The sequence below is a fragment of the Hemitrygon akajei genome, chromosome 27 (genome assembly GCF_048418815.1).
Source record: "Hemitrygon akajei chromosome 27, sHemAka1.3, whole genome shotgun sequence".
NCBI lineage: Eukaryota > Metazoa > Chordata > Chondrichthyes > Myliobatiformes > Dasyatidae > Hemitrygon > Hemitrygon akajei.
This window is the reverse complement of record NC_133150.1, coordinates 47698355-47710881: the sequence shown is the minus strand read 5'-3', so window position 1 is coordinate 47710881 and position 12527 is coordinate 47698355.

Below are 12527 nucleotides of genomic sequence, written 5' to 3'. Positions count from 1 at the left end.
ATAAGTCACCGGGACCAGACAAAATGTACCGCAGGCTACTGTGGGAGGCGAGGGAGGAGATTTCTGAGCCTCTGGTGATGATCTTTGCATCATCAACGGGGACAGGAGAGGTTCCGGAGGATTGGAAAGTTGTGGATGTTGTTCCATTATTCAAGAAAGGGAGTAGAGATAGTCCAGGAATTTATAGGCCAGTGAGTCTTACCTCAGTGGTTGGTAAGTTGATGGAGAAGATCCTGAGAGGCAGGATTTATGAACATTTGGAGAGGTATAATATGATTAGGAGTAGTCAGCATGGCTTTGTCAAGGCAGGTCGTGCCTTATGAGCCTGATTGAATTTTTTCAGGATGTGACTAAACACATTGATGTAGGAAGAGCAGTAGATGTAGTGTATATGGATTTCAGCAAGGCATTTAATAAGGTACCTCATGCAAGGTTTATTGAGAAAGTAAAGAGGCATGGGATCCAAGGGGACATTGCTTTGTGGATCCAGAACTGACTTGTCCATAGAAGCAAAGAGTGGTTGTAGATGGGTCATATTCTGCATGGAGGTCGGTCACCAGTGGTGTGCCTCAGGGATCTGTTCTGGGACCCTTACTCTTCGTGATTTTTATAAATGACCTGGATGAGGAAGTGGAGGGATGGGTTAGTAAGTTTGCTGATGACACAAAGGTTGGAGGTGTTGTGGATAGTGTGGAGGGCTGTCAGAGGTTACAGTGGGACATTGATAGGATGCAAAACTGGGCTGAGAAGTGGCAGATGGAGTTCAATCCAGATAAGTGTGAAGTGATTCATTTTGGTAGGTAAATATGATGGCAGAATATAGTATTACTGGTAAAACTCTTGGCACTGTGGAGGATCAGAGGGATCTTGGAGTCATAGTCCATAGGACACTCAAAGCAGCTGTGCAGGTTGACTCTGTGGTTAAGAAGGTGTATGGTGTATTGGCCTTCATCAATCGTGGAATTTAATTTAGGAGCCGAGAGGTAATGTTGCAGCTATATAGGATCCTGGTCAGACCCCACTAGGAGTACCGTGCTCAGAGCATGCCTTATGAAAACAGGTTAAGTGAACTCGGCCTTTTCTCCTTGGAGCAACGGAGGATGAGAGGTGACCTGATAGAGGTGTACAAGATGATGAGAGGCATTGACCGTGTGGATAGTCAGAGGCTTTTTCCCAGGGCTGAAATGGTTGCCACAGGAGGACACAGGTTTAAGGTGCTGGGGAGTAGGTACAGAGGAGATGTCAGGGGTAAGTTTTTTACTCAGAGAGTGGTGAGTCTGTGGAACGGGCTGCCGGCAACGGTGGTGGAGGCGAATACGATAGGCTCTTTTAAGAGGCTTTTAGATAGGTACATGGAGCTTAGTAAAATAGAGGGCTATAGGTAAGCCTAGTAATTTCTAAGGTAGGGACATGTTCGGCACAACTTTGTTGGCCGAAGGGCCTGTATTGTGCAGTAGGTTTTCTATGTTTCTATCTCTGAATGGCCAACGAAACCATGAACACTTCTCAGTACTTCTTTTGCTCTCTTTTTGCACTACTTATTTCATTCACTTTAAATATATTTTTTATTGTAATTTATAATTTTCTATTGTTAAGCATTGCAATGTTCTACTGCCACATAACAACAAATGTCACAACACATGCCAGTGATATTAAACCTGAATCTGAGAGTGCTGCCCACGACTCTTGTGTTACTAAGCCACTCGACCGTGGGGATTCTATGAAATGTAGGAACTGAGGTTCCTGCTTCAGACCACTGGAAAGATGACGTACTGAGAACAGGGGTTATGTTTTCACACTGAAACACACTGATAGACATTAGGTTTGAGACAAAATAAAGAAGTGAGTCTGGTGAAGACTTGTGGAAAGTCCTGACCACAGTTACAGAGATTACAGGCAGACCCAGTTAAAGCCTCACTTTTTCCTGCTGTTGTTTGCCAGTTTTGTTGTTTCAGATTCAGACCAGTTTCCTGGGTACATCTCACTGAACAGCACACCAGCTCACTGACAAGAGAACTAAATCTTCACCATGAAGAATCAGCCCCACAGACGGACGATCCACTTGTTTGCTTTGAAGGAGAATAGAGTGCAGTAATATCTCAGACACAATCCTGCTGGTGAGGAAATCACTTCCTTGCATAAGACCATAAGATAGAAGAGAAAAATCAGTCCATTTGGTCTATCGAGTCCTCCCTGCCGTTCCATCACGGCTGATATATTATCCCTCCCAACCCCCTTCTCCTACCTTCTCGCCGTAACCTTTGATGCCCTTATCAATCAAGAAAAGATCAACCTCCGCTTTAGATATACCAAATGAATTGGCCTCCACAGCCGTCTGTGGCAATGAATTCTATAGATTCACCACCCTCTGGCTAAAGGAATTCCTCCTCATCTCTGTTCCAAAGGGACGTCCTTCTATTCTGAGGCTGTGCCCTCTGGTCTTAGACTCTTCCACTATAGGAAACATCATCTCCACATCCACTCTATCCAGGCCTTCTAATATTTGATGGGTTGTAATGAGATCTCCCCTCATTCTTCTGAATTCCAGTGAGTACAGGCCCAGAGCCAATAAACTGTCCTCATACATAACGCCTTTTATTCCTGGGATCATTCTGCAAACCTCCTCTGGAACCTCCCCAATGCTGGCACATTCTGTCTTAGATAAGGAGCCCAAAACTGCGCAGAATACTCCCAAGTGCAGAACATCAAACATGGAACAGTACAGCCTGCAGGTCCCCCTTGGGCAATATGTAGCACCTGCTTAGCCCCCTCCTAATCAAGGTAAACCTTGGGCAAGGTGTAGCACCTGCTTAGCACCCCCCCATCACCCCTCCCCAGAATCAGGGTCACGTGAAGCCATGGGAGCAGGTGGCGGACGGTCGTATGAGCAGCCGGTGCAGATCACAAGTCATGGTTATGCGATCACTGACACCAGGCAGACAATCTCTGAAGAGTATTGATAATGGCTGGTCTCACCCGTCCTGTAAGGACACTGCCCAGAGGAAGGCGATGGAAACCATTTCTGCAGAAATATTTGCCAAGAACAATCATGGTCAAAGACACGATCGAACATGTCACGAAAACTTTTATAAATACATACATAATGTAAAAGTATAATCAAATCTGCAGGTGCTGGAATCTGCAGCAATGCACAAACAATCTGCTGGAGGAACTCAGCAGTACATGTGGGGAAACATTGATTTCAGCCGAAGGGGGAAGATTTAAAAGGGATCGGAGGAGAAATTTCTTTACACAGACAATGTCGGACGTATGGAACAAGCTGCCTGAGGAGGTAGTAGAGGCTGGTACAATCACAATGTTTAAAAGACAGTTAAACAAGTACATTGATAGAAAAAGTTTAGAACAAATGGGCCAAATGCAGGCAAATGGGACATGTTTGGATGGGCATTCTGAATAGCAGGGACAAGATGGGCCCAAGGCTGCATCACCCTATACCTGATAATGCCCAGTAAGATACTTACAGAGGAACTGAACCAGACAAGGAAAGGAAACACATCCAATGTGAGCAAAAGAGATTAGTGTGGATAGGCAAAAAGGCCGCATGGATTGGATGGGCCAAAGGGCCTGTTTCTGTAACAGACACCTTTGTGTCTCTGAGCTGAACTGAGGCTGTGGCCTGTACCTACTGGGCGCAGGGATGGGCTGCAGTGATGCCTGGGTTTGAGGCTGCCGACGCCCTTTTGTGAACTTCAGTTCTGAATGTTATTTGCTCACTTTTATTGTTCGCCCAGTTTGTTGTATTTTCTGCACATTGAATGTCTGATGGTCATTTTTAAATGGGTTTCTTAGTTTGTGGCTGCCTGTAAGGAGTTGAATCTCAAAGTTGTATGTACTATATATACTTTGATAATGAATGTACTTTGAACTTGAAATCTCTTTGTATACAGTATTCTTGATATTGCTTTATTGGTTCATTATTGTCACACGTTGAGTGGCGGGGTGGTGATACATCTCTACCAAAGGAGGTGTGAGACGCTCCTTCCCTCCACTAGCCTGTAGGTCACCCTTGGACAAGGTGTAGCACCTGCTTAGACCCCGATTAGGGTCACATGAAGCCATGGGTGCAGGTGGTGGATGGTCGTATGAGCAGCCGGTGCATATCACAAGTGCTGGTTATGTGACCACTGATGCCATGCAGACAATCTCTGAAGCATATTGATACCTGCTGGGGTCACCTACATTGTAAAGACACGGCCCAGAAGAAGGCAACAGCAAACCACTTCTGTAGAAAAGTTTGCCAAGACCTTAACTCCTGGTGGAGTCGTCAAGGAGCTGTCATGACAAGCTTTTTTTTTATGCTCATCGTACGGCGTGTCTTGGGCGTCTGAAACCTGGCGGAGCCCATCCCTCTCCAGGTTTATTTTTACGAGGTCGAGTTGCTAGCTCGACACTCAACCCAGGCACGGATGGAGAGCGTGCGAGGGAGCCGGCTGGATTCGAACTCGTCATACAACACAGCAATTAATGATGAAGATGATTATCACATGTGCCAAGTATATTGCTCATACAGAAAAAATCATTACACAATTCAATGAGGCAGAACAAGATAAAACGATACCAGTGCAGAATCATACACACAAATTGCCAAAGGAGCTCAGCAGGTCAGGTAGTATCATGGAAATGAATGAAAAGTCAACATTTCAGGCTGAGGCCTTTCATTAGGACTGGAAAGGAACGGGAAAGATGCCGGAATAAAAGAGTAGAGGCAGGGAAAAAACAGGCCAGGTGATAGTGAAGCCAGTTGGGAGGAAGTAACCTGATAGGAGGGAAGGGTGGTCTACAGGGGAAAGGGAAGGAGGACTGGACTCATGGAGAGGTGATAGGCAGATGAGAAGAGGTAAGAGGCCAGAGTGAGGAATAGTAGAGAGGGGAGGGGGAGGGATATTTTTTAACCAGAAAGAGAGATCAATATTCATGCCATCAGGTTGGAGGCTACCCAGATGGAACATAAGGTGTCATTCCTCCACCTGAGGGTGGCCTCATCCTGGCAGAAGAAGAGGCCGTGTACCGATAATGCAGAATAAAGTGTAACAGCTACAGAGAAAGTGCATTGAAGGTAAATAACAAAGTGCTAGTTTATAACAAGGGAGATGTAGAGGGGAAGTTTTCCTTCACACAGAGAGTGATGGGTGCCTGGAGCTGTCAGGGGTGGTGGTACAATAACAATATTTAAGAGGAGTTTAGACAGACATACCAAGAGGCAGGGAATGGGGCGATACCAACCATATGCTGGCATATGGGGTAATGTTGGATTGGCACGTGATCGGCCCAAACATGGTGGGTCCGAGGGTTCTTTTCTGTTCTGTGCTCGATGTCCTCTGTCCTTTGGAGCTGAAACTGAAAGCAGATCAGCCGTGACCTCGCACAGGAGCCCCCAGGGACTGAAGGGCAGCCAACGAATGTCCCGAGCAGAGGTCCCTCCTTCATCCTGCAAATTTTAAAAGGGGCACAGGAAGCAAACTTCCATTCAGTTCAAAAGGACCACAGGAAAACATGCCGTAGTGAGGTTTCACAAGCTGTTGGTTCAAGTGAAAAGCCTGAGAAACTCCTCTGAGATTCCTGGACAGTAATAATTTCCCTGATTCTGATTCCACTAACCAACAGAAAGAGTATTCTTAAAGTTAGAATCACTTTCTAAATGCCCATTACACTGCTGGCATCTAGGGCAGTAATGTAGGTCCTCCACCTCTGTCTGTCCCTACCGTCACACACAGATATAGAAGGATTCTTCATTGCGGTCCTGGTTGTTGGCCCTGAGATGAACCTCCGAACCTGGAGGACTGGTGGACCACTCTGAGCCTGACCTCTACCCTTTGACCTGTTTGACATGGGTAACCCTACCTAGAGCCAATGCACAAGGCCATGACTCCAGCCAAGATACCATAGCTCTCTGGTCACTGAGGCATGCCAGATTCCAAACCCTACAACAAGGTTGTGTTCCTCTTGGAGGAAAGTTAAAATCAGGATCAGGTTTTCAGTCTGCGTAAAAATTTCCTGCTCAGAGCAATGGCTGCTCCTCAGAGCTGTAAAAGAAATAGGGTGAAGGTTGACTATATATGCCATGAAATTTGGTGATTTGCGGCAGCAGTACAGTGCAAGACATCAAAATTACTTTAAGTTATGAAGATAAATTGTGCAAAACAATGGGAATGATGAGGTAGTATTCATGAGTTCATGGACTATTCAGAAATTTAATGGCAGATGTGAAGAAGTTGTTCCTAAATTTTTGAGTCTGCATCTTCAGGCTCCTCCCCGAAGGTGGTAACAAGAGAAGGACAAGTTCTCTGTGGGAGTTAATCTATTAAATAGAGACAGGATCCCTCAGGTCGGTAGTTCACGCTTTCTTTGTCATATGGGAAGTCCAGGAGTTTCTCCCGATCCTCAATAAACCAGAAGAAGGAAATGTTGTCAGCAAGAGGAGCTTGAGACCGGTGTTCTGGGAGTATGAGCAACAGCTGAAGTCACCATGGTCTGTCCCTGAGATGGTGGGCCCCAGGGAGAGCAGCTTTCAGGGGACAGGACACAGGTGGTGGAGGAGCAAAAGGCAATGGTATTGCTGTTCTGATTAGTGAAAGCATTACATTTCTAGAGAGAGATGTCCTTGAAAGATCAAGGACAGAATTTAATGGTTTAGAAACTAGAGACATCATTCAAATGGGAGGCTTCAAATATAGACTGAAATTAGAAAGAGACAGAGAGGAGAAAGAGTTTCTTCCCCTTCTTACTTTTCTATTACCCATTCCAGCTCCCTTCTTACCCATTTCCTTCTCCTCACCTGCCCACCACCTCCCTCTGGTGAGTCTTCTCCTTCCCCTTCTCTCATCATCCACTCAGCTCTCCTTTCAGCTTCCTTCTTCATCCTGTTGCCTCTTCCACCTATCACTTCCCAGCTTCTCACTTCATCTACCCTCCTCTACCCATCCATTTTTACCTGGTCTCACCTTTCACCTACAAGCCTGTACTTCCCCCACCCCCTCCCCCTCGACCTACCTTCTTAATTTGGCTTCTTCCACCTTCCTTTCCAGACCTAGTGAATTGTTTTAGTTCAAAACATAGTCTGTTTATTCCTCTCCATAGATGCTGCCTGACCTGCTGAGTTCCTCCAGTAATTTTGTGCATTGCAAAGGAGTTTTGGATGCTTTTTTCAGAAAACATTTCTTGCTCAGGATACTTCCAGCCTGAAAACAAAGACAGACGCCGACAGTGGCTCTGGGAAATGAGTCAGTCAAAGTGAAGCAGCCAGCAGCAGACATCTAGAAACACAGGAAATTCTACAGATGCTGGAAATCCAGGGTAACACACACAAAATGCTGGAGGAACTCAGCAGGTCAGGCAGCATCTGCAGAAATGAAAACAGTTGCCTTTTCCGGCTAAGACTCAAGGTTCTGATGAAGGGTCTCGGCCTGAAATGCCGACTGATTTCATTTCCATAAATGCTGCTTGAACTGGTGAGTTCTTCCAGCATTTTGTATTCAGTAAACAGTGGTGACACAGCATGTGGTGGTTAGCATAATGCTGTTACAGCTCTGTATACCTGGGTTCAATTCCCAATGTGGTCTGTGACGACTTTGTACGATCTCCCATGACTGCATGGGTTTCCCTCAGATGGTCTGGTTTCCTCCCGCATCCCATAGATTTGCGGATTGGAAGGGCCAGAATGAATGCTGGGCTTTTTGAACAAGGGTGAGAAATTTGCAGTGCTCTAGGGCAACACCAGGTTCTGGGGGAGCTCAGCAAGTCAGGCAACATCTGTGGAGGGAATAAATAGTCAACATTTCGGGCTGAAACCCTTCATCGGGACCTGCTTTATCAACTGCTTGTTCCCCTCCGCTGACTCTGCCTGGCCTGCTCAGATTCTCCAGCGTTCTGTGTGCGTCTCTCTGGAGAACTGCGAATCTTTCGCCCTCGTTCAAAGAGCCAGGTGACTGCTGAGCAGCAAGCTTAACTTCAGTAGTGAAAAACATTCAGGCAGAGAGTTAGCAGTCATTTTGGATAAGTGTGGGCTGATTACAAAGCCAACATGGACTTGTTAAACGCAAATTGTCTTAGTAGCTCAATCGAATTTTGTTTTTAATGACGTTAAAAGATAATGAGCAGCATATGGAATGAAAGGGGCTGCACCAGGACTTGTAGAAAATAGAGAGAATGACAAAAAACAGAAAAGTGGTGAAAGACTGTTTCTCAAGCACAGAGTGGAATTCCCCAGTGGTCGGACTTGGGCCATTGTTTTTCACCATAAAGACTCACACTCGGGTGTACAAGGCACAATTTCCAAACCGGCAGATGACACAAAGCTCGAGGTGGAGCGAGCTGAGAAAAGGGCAGCGGCAGGCCAGGCTGACTGGTGGGGTGGCGGAGGGCTGGCAGCCATGCCAAGAAGTGGGCCTCGGAAGAATGGGGCGGTGTAAATGAGGAGGCACAATTGCAGACAGGACACAAGAACAAAGAGAGAGAGATTTGGGGGTGGACGTATGCTGTTAAAAGTGTGAGAGTAGGTTGAGAAGTGGTTTATAAGTGCAGCCAGTGTCTGGGCTTTATAAACCTATGGAATGCATTGAAAGGTGTAATCCTCAATCCATGGAGTCACTTTCAAGGACTCTACAACTTATGTTTTCGATATTATTTATCTATCGATTTATTTGTTTCTCTTTTCTTTGTTTTGCACAGCTTGTTGTCTGCTGCACTCTAGTCGATTTTCCACTTTGCTCATTGCCTCTATTGAGTTTCTTGTATTTACTGTGAATCTCAGGGTTGTATATGGTGACATACATGTACTTCGATAATAAATTTGTTTTGCACTTTGAAAGCTTTTGAACTTTTCATATCCGCAGAAGGGATTAGTTCTGTTGGATATTTGATTACTAATTTAATTAGTTCTGCACAACATTATGGGCCGAAGGGCCTGTTCCTGTGCTGTACTGTCCTACGTATTTTCTACAGTATATCAATTACAGTCCTGTGCAAAATGTTTAGGTACATATATATAGCTAGGGTGCCGAAGACTTTTGCACAGTCCTGTACTTGTCAACGTGGAGCAGAGAGCGAGTTTGGAAATCTGGCAGGAGCAAAGTCAAGAGGACTCACATTTCCAAAGCCCTTCCCAAGGCTGCAGAAAGTTACGCTGTCAAACACATTGGACATTCTCTCTTCTCTATGAGGATCAAGTTGAGCTTCTACCCCGCTGTTATAAGGCTATTGAACAGCTGGACTGTTGACCTCACCAGCTACCTCGTTATGATCTTGCACCTCAGTGTCTACCTGCTCTGCTCCTCTGTAACTTTTTTCTGCATTCTCTTCTTGCTCTCCTCTCCCTTGTACTCTAGTACCATGCAAATGTCTTAGCACGAAGATATTTACACAGTACTATATTTGTCAATGGAGAGTAGAGAGCGAGTTTGTGAATCTAGCAGGAGCAAAGGATGTTGGGAATGGCGAGGGTGGAGTGCTATGGGAGGGCTGTGGGACAGGTGGCATAGAAGGTGCACCAGGTGTGGGTTGTGGCACGGGTGCAGACACACCCAGCCCTTAGACAGCAGGTAAGGTCATTTGATATCAAACAATCAGTTTATTGATCATTAAAGAATGCCACTCTGGTGTTTCCTGCTCCCTCCCCTCTCCCTTCCCCTTTTCCCAACCATGATTCCCCTCTCCCTGTCCCCTTCCCACTCTCAGTCCAGCATAGAGACCCGTATCAGAATCAGATTTATCATCACTCACACATACGTCATGAAATGTTTTTTTGTGTGTGTGGCAGCAGTACAGTGAAATTCACAGAATTGCTACAGGACTGCGCTAAAGTCTTAGGCACCCTAGCTATATATATGTGCCTTAGATTTTTGCACCATACTATACTATTTGGTTGTCAGAGCCGGTGGGGGGGGGGGGTGGTAGTGGGGGTAAGCTTCCACCACTTATAAAGTGCTCTAAATGGCCTGCGTCTCTAACAGCCTCTGACAACCAAGTCCAAAACTTGGCCTTCACATTTGGCTTAGCTACTAGGCCCAGCGGAACTGCTTCTACTGACAAGAGAAGGGCAAAGGTGGACCACTGGCACCTCAAAACCAGTTGCTTTGGGCTGGTGGGAAAAGCTTCGGGAGTAAACCCTGAGGAAGAAATCTGGAGCCGGGGTCTCTAAGGCAAGTTTGATGTTGTTTACAACTTCACCCTGGCAACCTCTGTGACGACCCTGGTGCCGAGCTGTATCGGCGCTTGCCCTTCCCTTGGACCCCATGAGTGACATAGAGAGGGGGATCCCTCTGCATGGGCAACAGCTGGTTCTTCAAATCTTCCCGCCCCGGCTTGCACCCTGGAGAGGACACGGTCCACCAGAGTCACAAACCCATGGTCCCCTGGGATCGACGGCTGCCTACGATTATTTACAATTTAGATACAGTAGATAGATAGATACTTTACTGATCCCAAAGGAAATTACAGTGTCACAGTATCATTACAAGTGCACAGATATACAAATATTAGAAGAGAAGCAAAAAAGAATAAAAAATAAGTTACCTCAAACTGTCCTAACAGGAGGGGACCATCATTTCCCTGGCTGTAGGTTGACTCATTATACAGCCTAATGGCTAAGGATAAGAATGACCTCATATAGGGCTCTTTGGAGTAGCACAATTGTCTCAGTCCATTACTGAAAGTGCTCCTCTGTTCAGCCACGGTGACATGCAGAGGGTGAGAAACATTGTCCAGAATTGCCAGGATCACCCCTGTTGATGCCATTGCCCCAGCACATAGATCATACTAACAACAGACTGATAGAACATGTGACCGAGAGGCCTGCATACTTCAAAGGGCCTCAGTCTCCTCAGCAAGTAGAGGTGACTTTGGCCTTTCTTGTACACAGCCTCTATGTTGGAGCTCCACTCAAGTCTGTTATCCAGGTGCACACCCAGGTCCCTTGTAGGTCCTCACCACATCCACGTCCTCACCATCAGTAGTAACAGGGAGCAGTGCAGGCTCAGTCTTCCTAAAGTCCACACCATCTCCTTTGTCTTACTGATGTTCATTGTATGCATATTACAAAACTAAACATTCAAAGTGCCATGTAGTTTTCAAGTCATGTAATAATCTCCTGCTCAGAACAATGGTTGGTCCATGCAGATGGAAAAGAGATTAAAGGGAACTTTGGCCATGGCTGATTATTATCCATCTCAACCCCATTCTCCTGCCTTCTCCCGATCACTTTTGGTGCCCTGTGGGATGGTTGGTGGAACACTTTACAGCACCAGTGATTGCAAGATCAGGGTTCAATTCCCACCACTGTCTCCAAGGAGTTTGTACGTTCTCCCCATGACTGCATGCGTTTCCTCCGGGTGTTCCGGTTTCCTCCCACAGTCCAAAGACTTACAGGTTAGGGTCAGTAAGTTACGGGCACGCTATTTGGTGCCGGAAGCATGGCGACAGTTGCGAGCTGACCCCCAGCACACTGCCAACAACACAAACAATACATTTCACGGTGTGTTTTAATGCTTCCATGTACATGTGACAAATAACGCTTATCTCTCTTTGTCGTTACATCCTTTCTACATCTGCTACTGGGTCTAAAATCAAAGATGTAATCACAAGGTCCATTGGGTTCAGAATTCACAGATTTAGAAGAAACAGAGAAGTTTTAATTGAAATTGTACTAAGGACTGACAGGGTTCTACAAACTGGAAGTGGGGAGGGTATTTACCTTAAACACGAGAAAGTCTGAAGATGCTGGAAATCCAATGCAACACTCACAATGCCGGAGGAATTCAGCCGGTCAGGCAGCAACTATGGAAGTGAGTAAATAGTCAACACTTCAGGCCAAGATTCTTCTTCAGAACTGAGCAGGAAGATGCCAGAATAAAAAGGTTGGGGGAGGGGCAGGTCATACAGTCAAGGGCTGGAGAAGAGGGAATCTGATAGGAGAGGGCCATGGACCATAGGAGAAAGGGAAGGAGGAGGGGACCCGGGGGAAGTAATATGCAAGTGTGAAGAGGTAAAAGGTCAGAGTGGGGAATACGGGTGGGGGAGGGGGGAAAATGGAATTTGTTTACCGAAAGGTGAAGTTGATATTCATGCCATCGAGTTGGAGGCTACCCAGATATTTGCTTTGTTTGGATTGTCACAGTGAGAGACAGAAGCAGACCTTTTGGCCCTTTGATTATATGCTGACCATCAACCACTCTGTCACACTAATGCTATGTTAATCCCACTTTTTAATTCTCCCCTGCATTCCATCACCCCCCCCCCCCACCAAATTCTACCCTTTACCCACACACTAGGGACAATTTACATTGGCCAATCAGCCTACCATCTTTGGGATACATGAGGAAACCACAGCACCCAGAGCAAAACTCAGCGAGTTGAAGAGTCAGAGAACACTACTGCACAGAAAGAGTGCCTTCAGCCGAGAAGTGTGCAAACTTCACACAGCGCCTGAGGTCAGGGTCAAACCCAGCTCTCTAGATCCAGGAGGTAGTGGCTCTCCCAGATCACCCGTGTACCCGCTTTGCACAACACTATTA